Raw genomic sequence first — 19,296 nt, 5'->3', positions numbered from 1 at the left:
ATACCAGTAATTGTGTTCACAGTTACCATTTCCTTCAAAGCCTTCATTGCGCTGAGATGCAGCGTATTTCCAATCTGAAATGAGATTATCCACCCTGAGAAGAACTCCACACTGTGCTGCACAGGGAGGTGCCAGAGACACATCTTAACTGTAAATTCCCCAATTTTTTATTTTTTAATTAAAAACACCAGAGGTGCTTTCCAGGCCAGGGCTGAACTGGAATGAGATGTGTAACTTTTCAGGGCTTTGTATGACTAATCCTGCAGACACTCGAACTGTATGAATGCTGAGAATTAAATGTAAACAGATCAATGCGTGTACGCATTCAGCATATTTATGATTTGAACCAATTCACAAAATCAGGCACATGGAGCTTGTGTGGTTTGTTCTGGAAACAGACGCCTTTTCCAGACTGAGGGATGTGGAAACTGCTTCCCTATCTAATGCAATTCAGTACATCTGCATGTGATTAGAGGAACGCGCTACAGACTGCGGCACGGCACGGCCAAGCCCTGTGGAAGTTACATTCATTGAACTCCATGGAGCCACATGAGCCTCAGTATCTGCCTGTTTCTACGACTTTCAGAAGATTGCCTACATTTTCTAGTCAGAAAATGAGAATTAGTTGATTACTTTAATTACCCGGGCTCTATATAGATAACAAGTCACTGTTTCAGGGTTCGGCAAGGCTGCATGAAGTTACTAACAGAAGTCAAAGCAAATAGAAAGATCATAGAATTATAAAAACATTAATGGTGGAAAAGATCTCCAATGTCAGTCCATCCCCACCATGACCACTAACCACGTCCCTCTGTGCCACATCTGCACATTTTGTGAACACCTCCAACTTTCATCACTTCTGTGTACTAAAAAATACTCTTTTTTTTAACATATGCCATCATTTTGCCTACAATTCCATCTCACTTGTGAGGCAGCCTTTTCCCACCAGCACAGCCAGGACTGCTGTTCTCCTGTATAACTAGAGAGTCGCTACCGACCAGCAAAGCTGAGTGACCATCCCACTGTTTTTATGGAGGTGTGGAGATATCCAGTACACAGAAGCAGCAGCTCTCTACATAAAGCACCTTCCTACCTGCACCATCTCACTGTGCAGCCAAGGAAAAGCTTTCCGCTTATGAAAAGCATATTGCCATAGCGGTGGAGAAATCACATTTATGTTCTGAAGACCTGTTTTGCCTACAGTAGCCATGTGAGTAACCTTCGATCTTCCCCAAAGGGAGAGGTGACACCTGAGCAATCTGAGCTGCAGTCCAGACAGGATGCAGGGTGTGAACAGCCATCAAGAGCTATTCCGGTACACAGTGTGCAGATGCTAAGCCAGGTATTACAGCTTGTGACAGAATATCCTTCCTGGGCTCACTGGCCAATGCTCAGTAGCTTGCCTTGAACACAGGAATAAATCTGCTGGTGTCTGGTTTCCAAGGAAGCACAGTGAGTGCTTTAAATGGGCTGGGTCCTTCATTAGTAACTTCAAGCGCTGCCAGAGGTGCAGCCGGCACGTTTAGCTGGTAGTAACCTCTCTAAGAAGTCTTTCACTGAGAGTGTGGAAGCAGCAAACCGTTTCAGCCACCGAGCACTGAATCTCTGCAGCATACGCTGCCTTTACACTAGACGCTTGCACATGCAGAAGTGGCCTCTAGATGCTACTGCAATCCAACTAAATCGGACCTTATTGGACAACTCACGAGGAAAAGAAAAGAAAAAAAGAAGTCACTTGAACCTGTTTTTCTATACAGAAACAACTCCTCTAAGCCTGTAAAAGTATCCATCCTGCAACCCTGTCCCTTTCCAACTGCACGGCTTCGCTGACCCCGCGGACAGGCTCAACTTGAAAGCGTTCTTCCCAGACTCTCGCTGCAGACGCCGGCGGGAGCTTCGGGCACTTCTGCAGGAGGAGCAGCCCGCTCGCTCCGGGCCCATCCGCACACCGCTCCGCGGCCCTCACTTCAGGTAGCTCCGCTTATCCTCGCCGCGCAGCTCGGGGGGCTGCAGCGGGGCGGGCGGGGGTTCGCGAGGCCGCACCTGGCTCCAACCCGGCGGGGGCGGGCGGAGCGGAGGCAGCGCGTCCCGTTCCTCCCCGTCCCTCCTCCTCGTCCTCGTCCTACTCCTCCTCCTCCTCCTCCTCCTCCTCCTCCTCCTCCCCCCTCCCTGCGGGCCGGCGGCGGCGGAGCCGCGCTCCCTCCAGCCGCGCCCGCGGAGCCCCGCGCAGCCCCCGCAGGTAAGCGCCCGCCGCCCTGCCCGCCCCGGGGTGCCGCTCCCGGCTCCGCGCCCACGGTGCCTCTTTTCCCCTCCACTCGCGGTTGCTTCTGTGTTTCGGAAAGTGGATTAAACGTCGGTGAGTGTGCGGGAAGCGAGCCGCTCCTGCGGGATGAGCGTCTTTGGAGCTGGCCCGGAGGGAATAATGGGCACTTGTTGGATTGAGGGGCACTAACACTGCTGCCGTTGTTCGGTTACTTAGGGTCCTTTCTGTTCTGTTCTGTTGTTTTTTGTTTTGTTTTTTTTTTCTTTCTCCCTCCGTTACGTCTCTGTTGATCTGGTTGTACCGAGTTAAGGCAGTGGAAGTAGTCCGAACTAAACATGGTTGCCACCTCTCCCTCCTGACTTCCTCGGTCCTTCGGACGATGGGCCCGTGGAGGTGGGATGGGAGCTGCCCTCGCGGGTCCGCGCAGAGGTGCGGGACGGGATAGGATGGATGGCAAACGCAGCGGTAGGGAGTGCCGGGGGGTGGAGGGGAGCGCCGGGACAAAGCCGCCTGCAAACTGCAGTGAGAGGGAGGTGGACCAGGGGGACCCGCTACGTTCCTCACTCTTTTTAAAGACCTGCAGTGGGAAAACCCAGAAAAACCTTCCTTTGAGAACATATGAGAAGTCTTCTGTATAGCCCTTCAGCAGGAAAGTGTTGGAATGTCTAATCTGTTTTTTTTCTTTTCTTTTCTTGTGGATTTCTCGTTGAAACAAGCTCACACCTCTCTGGTTTCTCCTGCATTTAAGTCGTCTGTGAATAAATTAGAAGCCTCTCTAATCCCCACTTCTGTTCCTTTCCTTTTTTTTTTGTTTTACTGCTGCATTTTTCCTGTTGTTTTCTGAAGATTCAAGGCAGAGCCTCCAAAGGCAGCGGGTGCTCCCCAAGTGCTGGGGCAGCGGGGCAGCTGCTGCCTTAGACTGCTGGAGACTGTTGCTCCTGTATCTTTTCAAAGAAAGGCTCTGGCATGCGAAGTCAGGTTTGGTGTGCTGTACCATTTGGTCTGAAGTGAGTCACTCTCAGGTCTGAGAGTCGTGTTTCAGTCTGGCAGCCGTGCAGCCTCGTTACTCCCGTGTTAGGATGGGCAGAGCAGTATTAAAACAATATGTGCTGGCAGTTTCAGCCATGGACTGAAGCAGTATGCTGCCTGCAGAGGTGCAGCTGAAGGTCTGTCCTGCAGCGCAGGCTGTAGGCGTGCCGTGCACTTTTCCTTACCTGATAAGTGCTCAGAAGGTAGTTTGGTGTGTCTCAATTTTATTGTTGTTTTTATTACATACAGCTACTCAAAATCAGATGCTGTCCTTTAGAAAAGACTGGCACCGTCCCATGCTGTGCTATTCCACGTGCACTGTGGTTGTTCTTCTTTGCAGCTGCAAGTAACTGAGGAATTACTATTCAGGAATTCTGGAGAGTAGTTTTGTGCTGCTCTTATCACTCCCTACTGCAGGTTGCACTGCTTGGACCCTTGGCTGCTATAAACCTTGTTCTGGGAAGTTACTGGTAACTGCTGCCTTGAGTGGGGGAAAAATACTGACTGGTGTCTGCTTTCTTTCCCTCTCTTCAAAACAAATACTGAGAATGGAATGATTAAACAGCTCTTGAGATGAAACACATGTGCAATGCAAAACTGAAGTAATGCTAGACTGTGTACCCAGCTTCAGTATGTGAACTGGATGTCTGAGCAGCAGGCAATCCTAGCACTGTGAGCAAAGACACTTCTGGCCACGTGGCTTTCATCAGTAACTCTGGGAGAATGTTTTGTAACTAGAGTATAATTCATTTTCTGTTAAGAAGAGGGATAAAATAAATGATCAGTCTTTTGCTTGGTCTTCTGGTAAGTGTCCCAAAGAAGGCGTGTGGGGAATCTGGGAAGGAGTGGTGGGGAAAGCATTCTGATCAGGAGCTGAATCTTAGGTAGGATCTTTGGTAGGGTCAGATTTTGCATCGCTGTGATGAACCATTAATAACACCTCAATGAATAGTTAATTGTTTTTCTATAGCCTCTCTGTATTGGGTTTGCTTTGTCCAGTATTCAAGGGTTTAAACTGAAAAGAAAGCATTTCTTCCCAATATCTTTTGTCACTGGGAGACCACCACCATCCAACTTTGAGAACCCAGCAACATTGGTGGTCAGCTGGCTTTGAGCACCTCTAGGTGGTGAGATGCTAGCAACTTGTGAACACCTTCAGTGTGCCATTTTCTGCGTAGATGGCTGGCGGGGAAAACAGCCAAAATGCTGAGTGTAGTTCTGTCACTGATGAGAACTTGTTGGTAACCATTGCTTGTGGGCTTGGTGATGGTCCAGGAATGGACCTACAACACACTGAGAGCAGGAACAGGTCGTACTGTGAAGTTGTTGTCCTTTCTGTCGTCATTGCCAAAAACAAATTGGAATTTGATACGTTCGTGGGAATTCCCCATCTTTTCATAAACAAACATATGTGTGAAATAAGGTACGCTTATATTCAGCTTAAATGCATGTAAATGAGTTATTTGTACCTCAACTGCTAGAAGCAATGCTAAAGAAAAGAAGTGTACCACTGTTCTACTGAAAGGAAAATAGAGTAAACAGTATTTTGTCCCTGCATCACCTTTAGTTGTTTGTAAACTAGTTCTTTGTATGCAGTGTATTATTTTACTGCTTCTTCCTGCACAATAAGATACATACATATGTTTTTATACCTTTTTTTTTTTTTTTTTGACAGTAGTAGGAATAGAAAAGGAGAGGAACAGTTGAACTTCAAAAAAGAAATAACATGATTATACACGACGAAACAAACACAACACAGGAGTTATGGAAAGAGAACTGTAATGGGTCTTTATGTTCTTCATGGTTATTTCTTCAGATTATGTGCCCATTTCTTGGGCACTTAGAATTTAATGATGATTTGAAGGGAGAAATCAGAAAGCTCTGATCATGAATGACTGATGGTGGCAATGGCTTGAAAAGGTAGTGATTATATGTGTGTGCAGCTTTGCTTTCCCATGCATCACTAGGTGATACTGTAGAAATGTAGACTGCCTTCAAGGCTGAAAAACATTTTACATTTTGTCTGAGTATCCTTCACAGTTTGCTTCATCAATGGACCATTGATGCCAGTGATCTACAATGAACACTTTTGGATCAGACCCAAGGCTGATGTGTTGTTCTGACAGAACTGTGCAATTAGTCCCAGCTAGTCCCAACTGTTTAGTGCCAGCTTGCGTAGTGTGAGTGCAACCACATCCCATGTGGCCACCATGTGACCATTGGAAGAGACCTTCAGAGGTGGTTTGTGCACACTTTTCTGCATAGAGGGACAATAGCCTTGCTTGGAGTAGTGCAAAGTCTTCAGCATTTCCTGACAGGCACAGCCTGGAGTGGTTTGTTAAACGCATTTTTTCTGGGTCCTGCCTTTACATTCGATCGGATTCAGCTTCTTGAGTCAGATAGTGTCAGCAGTTATGTTAGTGCACATAAAGGGGAGAGTGCTGGTGCTTTTAGCCCTGGGCAAGGAATTTCCTCTTAGAAACAAAATGAACGCTCCCAGCACACGCCAGCAGCCATGGCTGCCACTGTGGGCAAGGTGTGTGTGCCTGTGCCAGCGGCTTAGTGGTAGCCAACCACTGTTGCTTTGATGCTGGCACTCGTGAGGATCGTGGCCAACAGACCTGGGTGGTGACAGGCCGTGGAATCGGCTGCTGAGAGTCAGTGGGTCAGCAGGAGAAGTGCCTCCAGATGTGCGTGTGGAAGGCTGCATCTCCCTGGGGACAAGGTGGGGTTTGGGCCATGGGTACCGTATTGGAGACAACTGCACTGTAGTTCTGTGTCAGCTCTTCTTTTTTTTCTTTTTTTTTTAACGTTACTTTAACTTGAGAGGCATTTGAACTTTTTTTTTTTTTTTTTTTTTCTTTTTTGGCTTCCAAGTGGCATGAGCTGGATAAAATATGGTGCTTTCACCTTCTATTTAAAAATACAAAGGTGCCGAGTGTGCAAGACTAATACTATCTTTCTGTTTTTGCTTCTGATTGTGGGTAGCAGGCAAACCTCTGCTGAAGTCAGGTTTTTGAGCAGTGCTGATGAATTTGATTGTCGTGCATGAACTTCATCTCCCAGAAATACACCGATATGAGTGAGACCCACGCACATTTTGCCTTTTCCTTAAGAATTTATGTGCTGTAGTGACCCCCTGAGTAGGGTGAATTTCACATGCACCCTCCAGACAGTACACCATTTCTTTGCCAGATAGAAAATGTATTGCACACTGTAGTGCTTGCAGGAGCAAGCAAAAAAGCATTGGATTGACATCAAAGGCAAGATCTCTCTGTACAAAAAGCTGGAAATTTTTAGAGTGGTAAAAGCCTGGCAAAGGAAATGCATACTGTTTTTCATTGTAAGCCCCTCTCCCTCCCTCCCTGCCTCCTCCCCCTCTTTTTAGGGAGTGTGTGTCAATACAAAATGGTGCCAGCACATTATTTATGGGAGCAGTTTCCAGAGACTTTTCTTAGAAGTTATTTGGCCGTTTGGAGATGATTGTTCTCAGCCTGGATGGAAAAATGTATGTATAACTAGGACAGTATCCTTTTTCTTGTCTTGAAGAAGCTAGCTGCAGCTCTGTTTAAAAAGTAAAAAAACAGTTGAATGAGTACCGAATGTTCACTGCATAGAGAAATTTGTATCTTCTTTTGGTGAATGAGTGGTTATTTAAGAGTGCTGAGCTTAACATGAACTCCTTCAAGGAGCTACTGGTGTCTGAGAAGTCAAGGAAACGTGGTACTGATCACATCCGTTTGCCGTGTAGTTGTTTGTATTTTGGGCTAGCATTTGCAGGAGAGAAGGGCTGCTAACATACCATGAGTAATAGCCATGTACCTTACAAGAGCAATCACTGCTGTTTTATCCGTTGTAGCAGGACTTTGGGAAAGGGTGCATACTGATGGATCTCACTGCATATTTCTTGGTCTCTGCGGCTATCGGGTACAGAGCTCTATGAGCTTCCTGGGATGTTCGGGGATGAAAAAGCAGATGGTCAGATGTGCTGTGGGTCAGCATCTCCAGCCAGTGGTTACATCAGGCAGAGGTCAGCTTTCCCCCAGAAGCATGGGGGGGTCCCCTGGGACCATGGCAGTCGTTCACTGTGGTTAGCACATCATATTCCTTTGGTTCTCAGGACTGCATCAGGTGCTCACAGACCTGCACAGGCACATCCATTTTCTTTATCTGATCTCTTACCATGCAGCTATGATAAAATTTGCCCTGCTGAAGAAGGTACTGTGGCCTTTCAGTACGTAAAAGGAGCTTATAAATCAGGAGGGAGACCGACTTTATACACAGTCTGTTACTGGTAGGACAACAGGAAATGGCTTTAAACAAGAAGAGGGGATATTTAGGTGAGATGTTAGGATAAAATTCCTCACTCAGAGGGTGGTGAGGCAGCGGCACAGCTGCCCAGAGAAGCTGTGGGTGCCCCACCCCCATCCCAGGAGATGCTCCAGGTCAGGTTGGATGGGCCCTGTTCTAACCTGACCTGCTGGGAGTCAGCACTCCCATGGCAGACAGTTGGAACTGGTTATGCTTTAAGGTTCCTTCCAACCTAAGCCACTCTGTAGTTCCATGGTTCTGTGAATTTCTAAAGTCCTAACAACTTTAAAATATTCTTAGCAGATAGAAAGGGTTGGGTTGCTTTGTTTTTTGTTTGTTTGTTTGCTTGCTTGCTTGTTTTTTCCATCTGTACTTTGGTGAGAATTTTAATCAACAATCCAGCCAGTTTAGATGTCAACTGCATGCACTAGATGCCTCTGATGCCTTCTAGTACCATTTCTATGTATATTGAACTAGGTACGTTTCCTATGACTCCCCAAAGAGAGCGGATCTGTAGTTTTACAAGGTATGTACAGTATGAGACGAGCTGCAGTGAAGAGGTGTTGTTTTGATGTGGTAATGTGGCTGCAGGGTAGGGTGTAGAGGGTAGTATGGCTATGCTGCTTCAGGTTGTGCTTACAGGATTAAATTTTTTAGTACCTTTCTGTCATTGCCTGCTAGTTAACCATATAAAACTAATTATTAAAGGCCAGAAGCATTTGGGAATTTGGTAAGGGAATGGACCAGAATTGATTCAGACTGCTGACAGTGAGCATGTAAATCCTGGAGGGAAGTGTTGCACATAAAATTCTGTACTAATGCCTCATTTATTGTGAATATTGCACTTGGAGGAGGTGTCTTTGCAAATGTATATACAGCTCCGCTTAGGGTGAGATTGACAGGTTTTTGGCAATTTACTGGTACTGGAGAACATCTTGAAAGTTCTTGGAGTTCACATTAGAATGTCCCCAGGCATTCTGTCCTGTGAAGAGAAACCAGGCCAGGGTACAAAGAGCATATTGTCCTCTGTGCCACAGCAACACCTGGGACCTGCTGGGAGTCACGTTTAAGTGAGTATTTGCCAACCACAGAATCTTTAGATGCAATCAAGGAGTGAAGGTTTGGCTTTTGGTGTGGGATTCTGGGTTCATTCGGCGGTTTCTGTCCATGCATAAAGCTCGGGATGATGGTTAAAGATGATTTGAAATATTGCTACGCTCCTGCAGATTCAAAGCCAGTACTCCAACATTCTTTGTGCTTCTCATTCCTTGTCAAGGAAACTGGATTGGTTTATTGTTTTCCTTAGACAGGGCAGCAGCAGGGTAGCCAGCTTCATGAAAGTGGGTGTCTGGTTAGATATCCAGTATTCAAGGATTGAACATAGCATGGTAAATAGGACATACATACTGTGCTTGAAAGGTATGTCTGTAAATGCAGAGCTGAGTGGTCACTGCTTTTGCTTGCTTTTCCTCCTAGAATGCTGCAGACAAGCTGCATTGGACCTGCCCTGAGCACAGTGTCTGTGTGAGGCTTTGAGAGCTGTCCCAAACATGTCTGGCCACATGCCAGGTTCATTTTGCTCTTCCTTGGATGGATCTGATAAAAACTTTGCTTTAGAACAGAGCACATCCCCTCACAGAAAGCATGTGAACTGGAGACAGCTCTTGGAGTCAGTCCGGTTGCTGCCCTCATCTTCCAGCTTCTTGCTGATAGCGGTTGTAGCATCCTGATTCAAATGCCCTGCGCAGATGAGGCTGGAAGCTGGCTGAGGCTGCAGGATATTACTGTGATCAAAGCTATTCAGGTAATTAGTGAATAGACTTCAAATGGGTCTCTAGAAACCACTGGATTTTTTGCAGATACTTGATAAAATGTGCATAGTTTGCCACCTGGTTCTCCAAGAAGTGCCATATGTTTCTGTTCCTTGTTCAGGTTGCTTGAGTTTCACAACCAAAAGCTTCCTGAGGCTCAGCCTGGAGAAGACTATAGTGGGAGAGCTGTGTGAGCTGATGACAACCTGATGACAGGAGCAATCACGTGGTTGCAGAGCACACGGAAATGCCTTAAAACTAATAAGCCTCAGCAAACTCTCCTGCTGGTGTTCTGTATGTTTGCTTCCTCCCCATCTCCTCCATGAAATTTCTTACGAACAGAAAACATTGGCCTGTATTTTTGTGACAAAGTGATTGAGGGGTTTGGTTGACTCTTTTTTTTAGTTTTATCTAAATTTTTCCTAATGCTCTGTAAGGACTGTGTGAAGGGATTCATAAGCAGGATTTAGGAACACAGTTGCTTTTTCCTTTGTCAGAGTGGCACAAACTGCAGGAAGGGCTTTGGTGCCGCAGCTGCACCGGCTGCTTCATGCTCAGGCATCTTCAGGCACGTGGGGTGGGAGGGAGGGGAAATGCCATCCGTAGGAGCTGCAAGGCCAGGTGGTGACACATATCTGCCCCTCCATTTCTGCGTGGGGTTTGATTAAATTTCCTGGCCTCCTCCCTCTGCCTGTGACTCTGCAGAAGGGACTCTCGCTGATATAAGCAATGTCTCCACTAGAGGGGGGTGCCAGTATAGCTATACTATGTAGCTTTGAGGATTTGGCCATTTACACTGCCTTTGGCTTCCTGGCAGGTATTCTTGCCTGTTGGGTAAGTAGGATGTCGTTGGAGCAACCTGGGAAGTCCAGTGAGAAATGGTTCCTTAGAGCCAGCGCCGCCCACTGGGCTTGGGTACAGTGGACACCCACTCTGGGATGCCCAAACATTCTGGCATGTGGGCAAATGGTGGTACATCCGCCCCTGTGGTCTGGATCCCTTGAACTCCTTAGCTCATGTATGCCATCACAAAAAGTTCCAGGCAGTGCTTTATGGTTTGTGGTTTGGTAGCTGTTGGGACGAGGCCTTGCAGTGTTCGTTTCTGTGTTTGTACCCTTGCTAATTGAATTCCAATGAGAAGGTTTGAGGAAAACAAATGTACTACTACATAATTCTAAGGATTTTATCCTTTTTTGTTCCTTAAGAGATGTGCAAAAGCAATGTATCTGAAAAACAGTAAGATAGACTAGGTAGTAGTCCTTGGACACTAACTTTTCTCTCATGGTGTCTAAGTGTTAAAAGTATTCTCTTTGTGTTGGTAGTGGTGGTGTTTTTTCACATTGACTGCATTCTGCCTCCTGGCTCTTTTCTCTTGAATTCTTGGTATCTCCCAGCATTCTGACTAAGGTGTATTGTTCCTGTTGGACACTATGTGTGCAGAGGACCTGGTCAAAGAAGCTGAGTAATCACTTAAGTGTGGTGTGAATTTACGACAGCCTACTTAATTCACGTGACCTCTTCTATACACTGAAAGCTAAACACAATTTAGAGTTAATCCCAGTTGATTCTTAAAGCGAATTAGTCAAGCTTTGCACTAAGCCTCTGTGTTTACCTGTGTATTCAGATATGTAAAGGCCTGAGATGCATTGAACCTCGCTTGATAATAGGCAGGGGAAGGGTCCGAGGGGCAGGTGATTAAATGCTGGTGTATCCTTCTAGGGCATGTTTCAGAACTCATTTGTGTTTATAAATCTTGAGTTCGTGGAATGATCAGCATGAGCTACCTGAGGCCAAAACCCAATGCTCTGCTGCAGTTCTCCACTAAATACCTTTGGCAGCTGCTACTCCCCGGACACTGTGGGGAGCATGCTGCTTCCTGATCATCCCTAAAAGCTGTTCCTCAAAAACTGCAGCAAGTTGAGGTGGGGTGGTGATGGGGAGTATGGTGCGGACCAGAGGGACAAAGGAAGTCCTTTTGATCCCCACCAGAAAAAAAGCAGCCAGTCCTGATTTTGCATCTGGGCTCACAAATTCCTGTTGCCTATTGTTAGGAGCAGCGGCTTGCATGGTGGGCAAGAAGTAATTACCTTCCATTTGTCAACATTAGGATTTCTGTTGTCTTGAGTTCCTGGGTTTGCTGCCACTCCATTGTGGCGAGATCAAAGGTAAGATCTTATTTCTGGGTCACTGCTGTCCATCAGATAAGTTTGTTTGTGGCCTTGGGGAAAAAAACAGTGACGTGAGAACAGGGAATTTAAAACCCACCATTAAGATAATTCTTTCTTGTTGTCAATTCTTAGTTCTTTCAAACTTCATTCAGCTTAGCTACGCAAAATGCAGTGCCGCAGAAATTGCTGTGATAAGTCGGTTGAACTGACACTGATGTTAGGAACAATTTTCTGAAACAGCATGACTGCTGTTTGTTTTGTGAGATTGATGAATGGTTGCTGTGCCTGCATTGGTGCTGGCCTCAACCACGTAGAGGCAATGCCTTGCCATCTTCAGTGCACTGTTCTGGGGGGAGTGGTAGGCAGGTTTCTGTTTCAGATACACTTAATTAACCCCCTGTTTGCACAACACTGCTCAGGATTCATGCAAATCTGTATTAAGATGGTACATTTGTAATTTGGGGTTTGGGATCTGGCACGATTAGTTGTGGACTTCTTTGGCTTCAGCACTTCCAGATTATTGTATTTTGTGGTCATTCATTCTGTCTGAAGACTGAACATCTGTTCTGTGCATGTGGGGTGGGGGAAGTATTTGCTTTTGCTTTGCCCCCCCTCAAGACTGTTTAGGGAATTGTGACATTCTGTTATCATCCAGATGTTTTTTATCCAGTGAAAAGGATATTGCCTTAACTTATAAACACAAACTCGTTTCAGAGGAATGCCAGACCAGTACTTCTCTTTCGTGTTTTAAACAAGGGGTGGGTCATGTCAGGTGGGGTTAGCGGATGGAGCCTATGTTGTTGATCTGTGGAAGTGTTGTGTCGTATTACACTGTTTTTTCCTTTTGTAAATATGTGTTAGAAGGCTGTAAGTTGTTACAAAGAATGCTTTTTGCTGCTTTTCCTGCTGTGGAGCGATAGCTGGAGAAAAGCATCGTAGTGTTACATGGTGGTGTATACTTCAAGTGTCTGTCTACCACTGTCAGCCCAATTACTGAGCAAAACAGGGATGTTCCCTCGGAGGGAAATTCTCCCAGTTACCTGTGTGAGGCTGTGCCTCCACTTGGCTCAGCAGTGTGAAAGTTGCTGCTTGCTGTCCCAGCGAATGGTTTCAGTGAGCTCCTTGCTCAGTGGTGGTGGTGAATGTTTTTGAGGAGGAGGACAAAAGCATGCAACATGTTATTTTTTTTCACACCCCCACCCCTAATGATGCTGGTGACAGTTGGTGATGCATCATAAATGATGAGCTATCCGTGGTGACTTTGAACTTTACTCCCTGCTAAGTTAAACTCACAAACTCTTTACACACGTCTGTTGGTAAGAATAAACAACTTTGAAAGAGTTTCAGAAACTGCTTGGAAATGGCTTATTTTAGAAGCATTTGTTTCTCTAGAACTCACTACGATGAAAGTGCAGATTATGAAAACATTGTCATATGACAGCAGATTCCTTGTGGTTGTGCTCTGAGAGAACATCCATGTAGTCAGTTGTAGTCAGTTGTTTACATCAAACAGAGCAGATTGGCGTTTCTTTCTGGCAGGCGGTGTCTACTCATTTTTCTCATGTTTTCTGGTGGTCCTTTTATAAAGCTCATTTTAGAGAAATGAGATAATGTTGAAATTCAGTAATGGTTCATGTTGTTAGCTCTAGAGTTTTCCCAGTCTGCATTGGATGTACTTGAAGGATGGAAATCAGAAATTCTCTTTCAGGGATGTTTTACTGTTCCAAACAATTGCTTCTCGCAGACGGTGACGCTGTGGTCAGTACATACGCTTTAAAAAGCATTTTTGGATGGTTGGTTTTTCTGTTGGTGTCTTGAAAAGATCGTTATGGTGAAGAAGCACTTAATGTAGCCAAAGAAACATGCAAGTTCCTGCCAGCTCCAGACATTGAGGCAGATGGACCTCAGCACCAAAGCGAGAGTAGGAGGAGGCTCTGCAGCCTGGCTGAGTAGCAAACCAGAAACCATCTCTAAGCAGTTTTCAACTTGCAGGCATTAAAGTAAGCCGTTGGGGAAAGTAGCATTGCTGGTGGGTAATGACTGAAATAAGTCTGGAGGTTCTGGGTGATAAGGGGAAGACAGCAGACGTGTTGGCTTTTGGGGGGGAACTGGAAGAAAATAGGGGAAAAAAAATCCAAAAAACTGAAGAAGCCATGCAGAAGTTTTTTGAACTTTTCAGGCAATGCTCAGAAAAAGCATTTCACAGAAATGGAAGCTTCGAGAAAAGATGAAGTACAGTTTTGGATTTAGAAACAGCAAGAAAATGCTGTCCAAGAGATGGGTGTAGAGCAGAAATAACATGAACGTAATCAGGAGAGGAAGCTGAGTGAACAGTTCACATTGGTGCAAAATGACCTCGGCCAGGGATGTACAAAAAAGACTCTTAAAAAGAGCGCCTAAATGAGGCAGAAGTCTTGCCTTAATTGCTAAAACAATTTCAAAGCTTTCAGTCTGTAACAGAGTGAGAAACTGTGTCCTGTGTTCAGTGGGAAAGGAGCATGATTCGGTTGTGGACAGCGTGGTGATGGCGCTTGCCTCAGTGTGTCCCGGGATTCTTTAAGCTCGTCTGAGCAGCACACAGAGAAACTTGGTGTGCTGCTGCATGCCTTGCTGATTAACCTGCAGCTGGTGTGAGTCCAGATTTTACCATAACTGACAAGATTTAGGGAGAGCATATTTATGATTTCACATGTTACAAGGCCAAATACTGTGGGTTTGTCCTTCCAAAATGTATTTTCTGTTTATTAGTAAAGTGCAGCATTTGCTTTTGATTTCAGAAGTCGGAATAGTAAAGATGCAAGTCCCCTAGAATATCCAGAGGCAAAGGAGTTAATTATTTTGGGTACAGAAAACCAGAAAGGCCAGGAAAATTCCCTTTTTTTCCCCCTCTTTTTTAAAATCAGATACAGCAATGTTTAGTTTCCTGCCTTCGTGATGAGATGTTTATGTGCCTTAGAGAAGACCTTTAAAGTGAGCCTCTTACTGCCCCTGACACGGGAAGGTAAGATGTTTGTTTTTCTCTCTTAAAGATGTTCGTGGTCATTTCCATTAATCTGAAAGCAAATGTCAGGGAGGGCCTAACGAGCATCCATTCTGTCTCTGTCAACACTGCAGTGACATCTCCCAGCCATCCCCTCAAATACCTTTTGCCACGAGTAACCACAGCAGCAGGAAATTATGTGGATATGTGTAGCAGAACAAGTGGGGTCAGGGCTATCTTCAGCCCCGCTGGACCTTTAGCGAATGCTTGGGAAGCGGGAGTCTGCCTGCCTGCCACTGAACTTCATGTGCACAGGCTCAGACTCTTGGCTTGCCAGAATAAACAACAGCAAAAGGAAAAAAGAAAAGAAAAAAAAAACAGGGCTAAAACAGTTTCGAAAACAGTGAATAGCCTGCAATTTTAGGAATAATCCGCTCTCTGAAGACCCTTGGTGGTAGCCTCAGCAAGACATCTGGAGGTCCGTCCTGTGGATCAGCATTAGAGTAGCTGAGGGAGAAAGGCAGAAGAGCACAGGTTAATTACAGACGCTTGAACTTGCCTGCCCTTTGGTGGAACTCAGTGCATAGCTGTGGTCAGCCTGCCTTTGTCATCTTCAAAGGGCTATGCGGCTTTGGTGGCAGTCGAGCCAGATTGGCATATGGAAAAGATTTCCCTGCAAGATAAAAGCTTCAGGGTAGTGTATGGTCTGCTGAAATTTCTGCGTTGCAAATTCATGGAAAGAAAATATTTTCCTTCTCATATGTATTCAGATTGATCTTTGATGGGTTTGAGGGTTTTTGGGGGAATGGGGAGGGACTCTGATCTTGCCTCAGTGGGATGACAGGGAAGGTTTATCTCCTGACCTATGCATTCTCTACACGAGCAGATTTCTGGGAGGGAGTGCCGCTGCACGATGCTCCTCTTTTTCTGCTGTAAATGAGTGAAGCTTATGGAAAAGAAATGACACAAGAGTTTTGCTGCTTTTTGGTGAGGAAGGGGGTTCTGTGCAGACCTTGTGAGGCTGCTCAGCATGAGTGCTTAGGCTCTACCTGGCACATCTCTCTGCAATCTCGGCCCATCTCTTAGCTGGCCATGGAAAGATTGAGCAGCCGCCTGCAGCACTCATATAATTAATTCTGGAGGCCAGAACAATGATCTCTTCCTGTTTAGCCACAGAGCCCCTATTCAGGGAGATTTGACTGATGTCATTTTTTCTGAAGCATGGGCTGAGCTGCGAGTGCAGGCGATGTAGTTTTGAGATCTTCTGTTGATTGTTGTGTTGTGAAAGGCTCCTGCTGACAGCAAGAGCAGGTTGTTTTTTTTCAATAGCTTGAAACAATTTTCTTTCTAGTTCTGCTGAAAATTTTGTCTTTTTCCTTATATAAGGGTAATATGAATATTATTCCCCTGAACATGAAAGACCGAGACAGTTGGTCTCAGTGTCTCTTCTTGCTGCAAGCAGCTGCAGGCTCCCCTTCAGAACCTTTTTAAGACTCTTTGAGCCATATAGGTGTGAGCTGGCAAAAGGCAAAGTAGAAAAGCTTATTTCTTCTTTTTGCTTTAGTAACACATTCTTGGATTTCTGCATTTTCATCTTATCTCAGTAAGTTAGCTATCTTACACCTGTATTTTTTAATGGATGCTTTTCTGCTGGCTGGGCAAGCAGAAATCAAATTTCCAGGGTGGTGTTTGTTGTTATTTTGGATTGGTTTGGTCTGTATGGAAGCTAAGTGCTGTAGCATGAAGCTCTGTTCTCAGTTATGCAGTCTGTAAGGTGGTGTACAGCAAATGCACTTTCTGCTTTTGCTGCTGGTGACAGCTAAGGTGTGGTTGTGCGTGCATTATGCAGAATCTATGCTGTGATTGACAAAAGGCAAAGCAAATGTCATGCAAACGCACAAACAGATGTATTGGGTGGGGGCCCTCAGCAAAAACAAAAGCCCCAGTTCTCTGGGAAGAACTGAATTGCTTCCAAGACAACTATTGAAGAGTCTTCACTCTGAAGACGGAGCAGCAGCAGCAGCAATGTAAACAGGTTAAAAGATTTCTGCTTTGACATGTTCAATGTCCAGGCTAGGCCCAGACTTGTGGAAGTTGCTGTCCTTCTGCTTTTTTGGCTGTTGATGTCACAAGTGCTTAGATTGAATAAGTCTGAATGAGAAAGCAGATGATGCCCACAGGTGAAGAGGAAGGAGGGGATCTCCATTCTTGTGACCCAGGCCGGGGGGGTTCCTGCTCCTCAGCAGTCTGGGCAGCGTGGGCGCTGGAGGCCTCTCATTGCTGGGGGCTGCCCTGTGGCAGCTCTTCAGTGGGTGCTTACCCTGGGCATCCTGTGCCCATTCCTGGAGCCCTGGTCTTGCCCCTCCAACTCCCTGCCTTGGGTGCAGCTGCCAGGCCCTGAAGACATTCAAGGTCAGGCTGGTATGAGCACCTGATGGAGCTGTAGGTATCCCTGCTCCTGACAGGGGGTTGGACCAGATGGCCTTTAAGGGTCCCTTTCAACTCCAACAATTCTATATTTCTGTGAGTCTCTGACTGCAAAACACCATTGCCTTATTGTATTACCAAATAGGAGAAAGAAAGCACTACCCCATGCTGCCTTTCAGTCTCAAGACTCCATTGAAACTGCCAGACTGTTACTAACAAGTTGTTTCTTGATGACAGTGAAACATCTCAAATAGAGCATTATTCTTGTTGCATATCTCCCTCCCTTACTTCCTCTCAGCCTCCTTCTTTCCCTTTTAAGCCTTAATGATATTTTATTTAGCTGCTTTGTGTTTTGTCTGTTCTGTCACGTTGGGAAAATAAATCCCTTTTTAATAATTGCTCTGGAAATGTTTGTGCACAAACAATGCATTACTTCACTGGTAGCAGAGATGATCTGGGTGGAAATTGACACTGTTGAATTAACCCAATCAGCCTGCAGAAGAATGTATTCCATCTCTTAAATTGCACCTGCAAATAAATGGCTTTTAAAACCTAAGTGAATTAACCATTTAATACCAAAAATAAATGAATAGTTTCTTTCTCCACCGTGATCTCATGGAAAAATACTCCTGGGTATGGATTAATTTCCAGTTGCCATTCGGGCAATGTATGTATGGCATTTTGGGGGTGGGCTGTTATTTACATAGCATCTTGCAGTCTGTTATTAGTGCCTGCCAAGGTGCATGTGAAATGTAGTTTTTGCCTCCCATACAATGTGATAATCTAACAGCAGCATGGAAGACTTTGCCATGTTTCCTGTGGGTGTCTTGGTTGCTTCTGCAGAATGAGTAGTTCTTTGCATTTGTAGTCTGCTCTAGGTTTTTCAAGTTGAAAACTGACCAAGTGCTTAGGGCTAGTTTTAATTTCAGTGACATGAGCTCTTGCTAGTGGGAAAGGGACTGTGATGTATGTTTCATTCTCCATTTTTTGTGGTAGAGATTGCCCATCACTGTACCTGAACGTTTCCATGTGTTAGGTAATTACAACAGAACACACAGAGAGTGAAGTTGGACTTAGGAATGGCCAATAGAGCAACTTCGTCCTTTTTGTTTAGCAGTCCCCTTTTAAACTCCCACAACCCCTCAGTAAAACCTCACAAATTCACTTCCACAGTGATTGCGTTCATTTGGAAGTTCTCTGTAAAAATGGGTGAGATGTGGTAGCTCTGCTACTCCTTGAAGCAACCTGTCCACTGGAGTGACAGATAGAAGAAGTTCTCCAGTGCTGCAATGAGAGTAATGTTAAATGAGCAGTAGTAATGGGTGCAACTCATGGCATTTGATGGCACTGGATCTGAAGATGTGCTGAATGGTTGCAAGTATTACTGTGGCGTATTCAGTGCATATGTGATATCAGAACTTTATACTTGCCTTCCATGCTGCTAGCGAGAAACTCATTTTTTACTCCAGCAGTGCAATTTCAGATTCACTGCTATTAAGCCAGTTTAGCCAGTGTCATTCCTAGAGTTACTCTCATACTTACTGCTACAGTAATGAGTGATGGATGCAAAGACAACCTTTATCTTGCTTGCTGGAGAAAGACATCAGGAGAACAGGCCAAGCTGGTGTCAACCAGTCTGCAAAAACTGCTGTAAGACTTGTACTCTAATGCTCACATTGCAAGCAGAGCCTGACAGGTATGGTTAATGTTGTATTGGCTTCTAAAACAGTCACACATCTGCTGAAGGTAAGGCTGAAGAGATCCCTCCTCTGAGACAACAGGTATTTAAGAGGGGAGACCACAGGGGAAGTGTCTAACTGAGAAGAAAAAGGCCAGCAAACTTGCTGTGGTTGTTCAGAAAGATTTAAGATAACAATACAAGAAGAGGCCACAGCTTCTGTCCAGAAACTAACTCTTTTCTTTGTTATTATTATTTTAATTTTCTGCTTTTACTAAATATGGAATCATAGCTATTAACTTAGTGTGATTTTAATCACCAAGCAAGTTAATGTGGATCATGGGGATTATCTTCATTTGCAGATAAAATGCGTCCTGGAGCAGAAGGAGAAAACAGAAATGGAAGGAAATTGCATTGTAGAGATCATAACCACTTGAATTAATTTGGCTTATCAGTATGCTTTGGTGGAACATTTGGTGATGCTCCGTCTTTTACGGAGCTCGTTCTGCAGATGCCTTTGTCACAGTAAACCACATGCAGAACTCACAGTGAGATGCAGCATTCTGGTCCCCAGCACAGAACTGGGCACTTGCTCCTGTACTATGCAACACATAGGGGAAAGGAGGAGG

At 45.2% G+C, this 19,296-nt stretch overlaps 1 protein-coding gene across 3 annotated transcripts in view; it reads left to right on the top strand.

Moving 5' to 3' along the window:
- The first annotated feature begins 1,700 nt into the window (after positions 1-1,700).
- The window catches only part of LPAR1 (lysophosphatidic acid receptor 1), a 64,131-nt gene continuing 46,535 nt past the window's right edge, over positions 1,701-19,296 (top strand). Inside the window, exon 1 of one of the 3 annotated variants that reach the window (XM_052700842.1) lies at positions 1,701-1,971. The gene's annotated coding sequence lies outside the window, so the exon portion shown is untranslated. The other 2 variants (XM_052700843.1, XM_052700844.1) reach the window with 2 other exon arrangements.

The sequence above is a fragment of the Tympanuchus pallidicinctus genome, unplaced genomic scaffold, assembly GCF_026119805.1.
Source record: "Tympanuchus pallidicinctus isolate F22 unplaced genomic scaffold, pur_lepc_1.0 scaffold4, whole genome shotgun sequence".
Taxonomy (NCBI): domain Eukaryota; kingdom Metazoa; phylum Chordata; class Aves; order Galliformes; family Phasianidae; genus Tympanuchus; species Tympanuchus pallidicinctus.
This window is presented reverse-complemented; position numbering and strand designations above follow the sequence as displayed.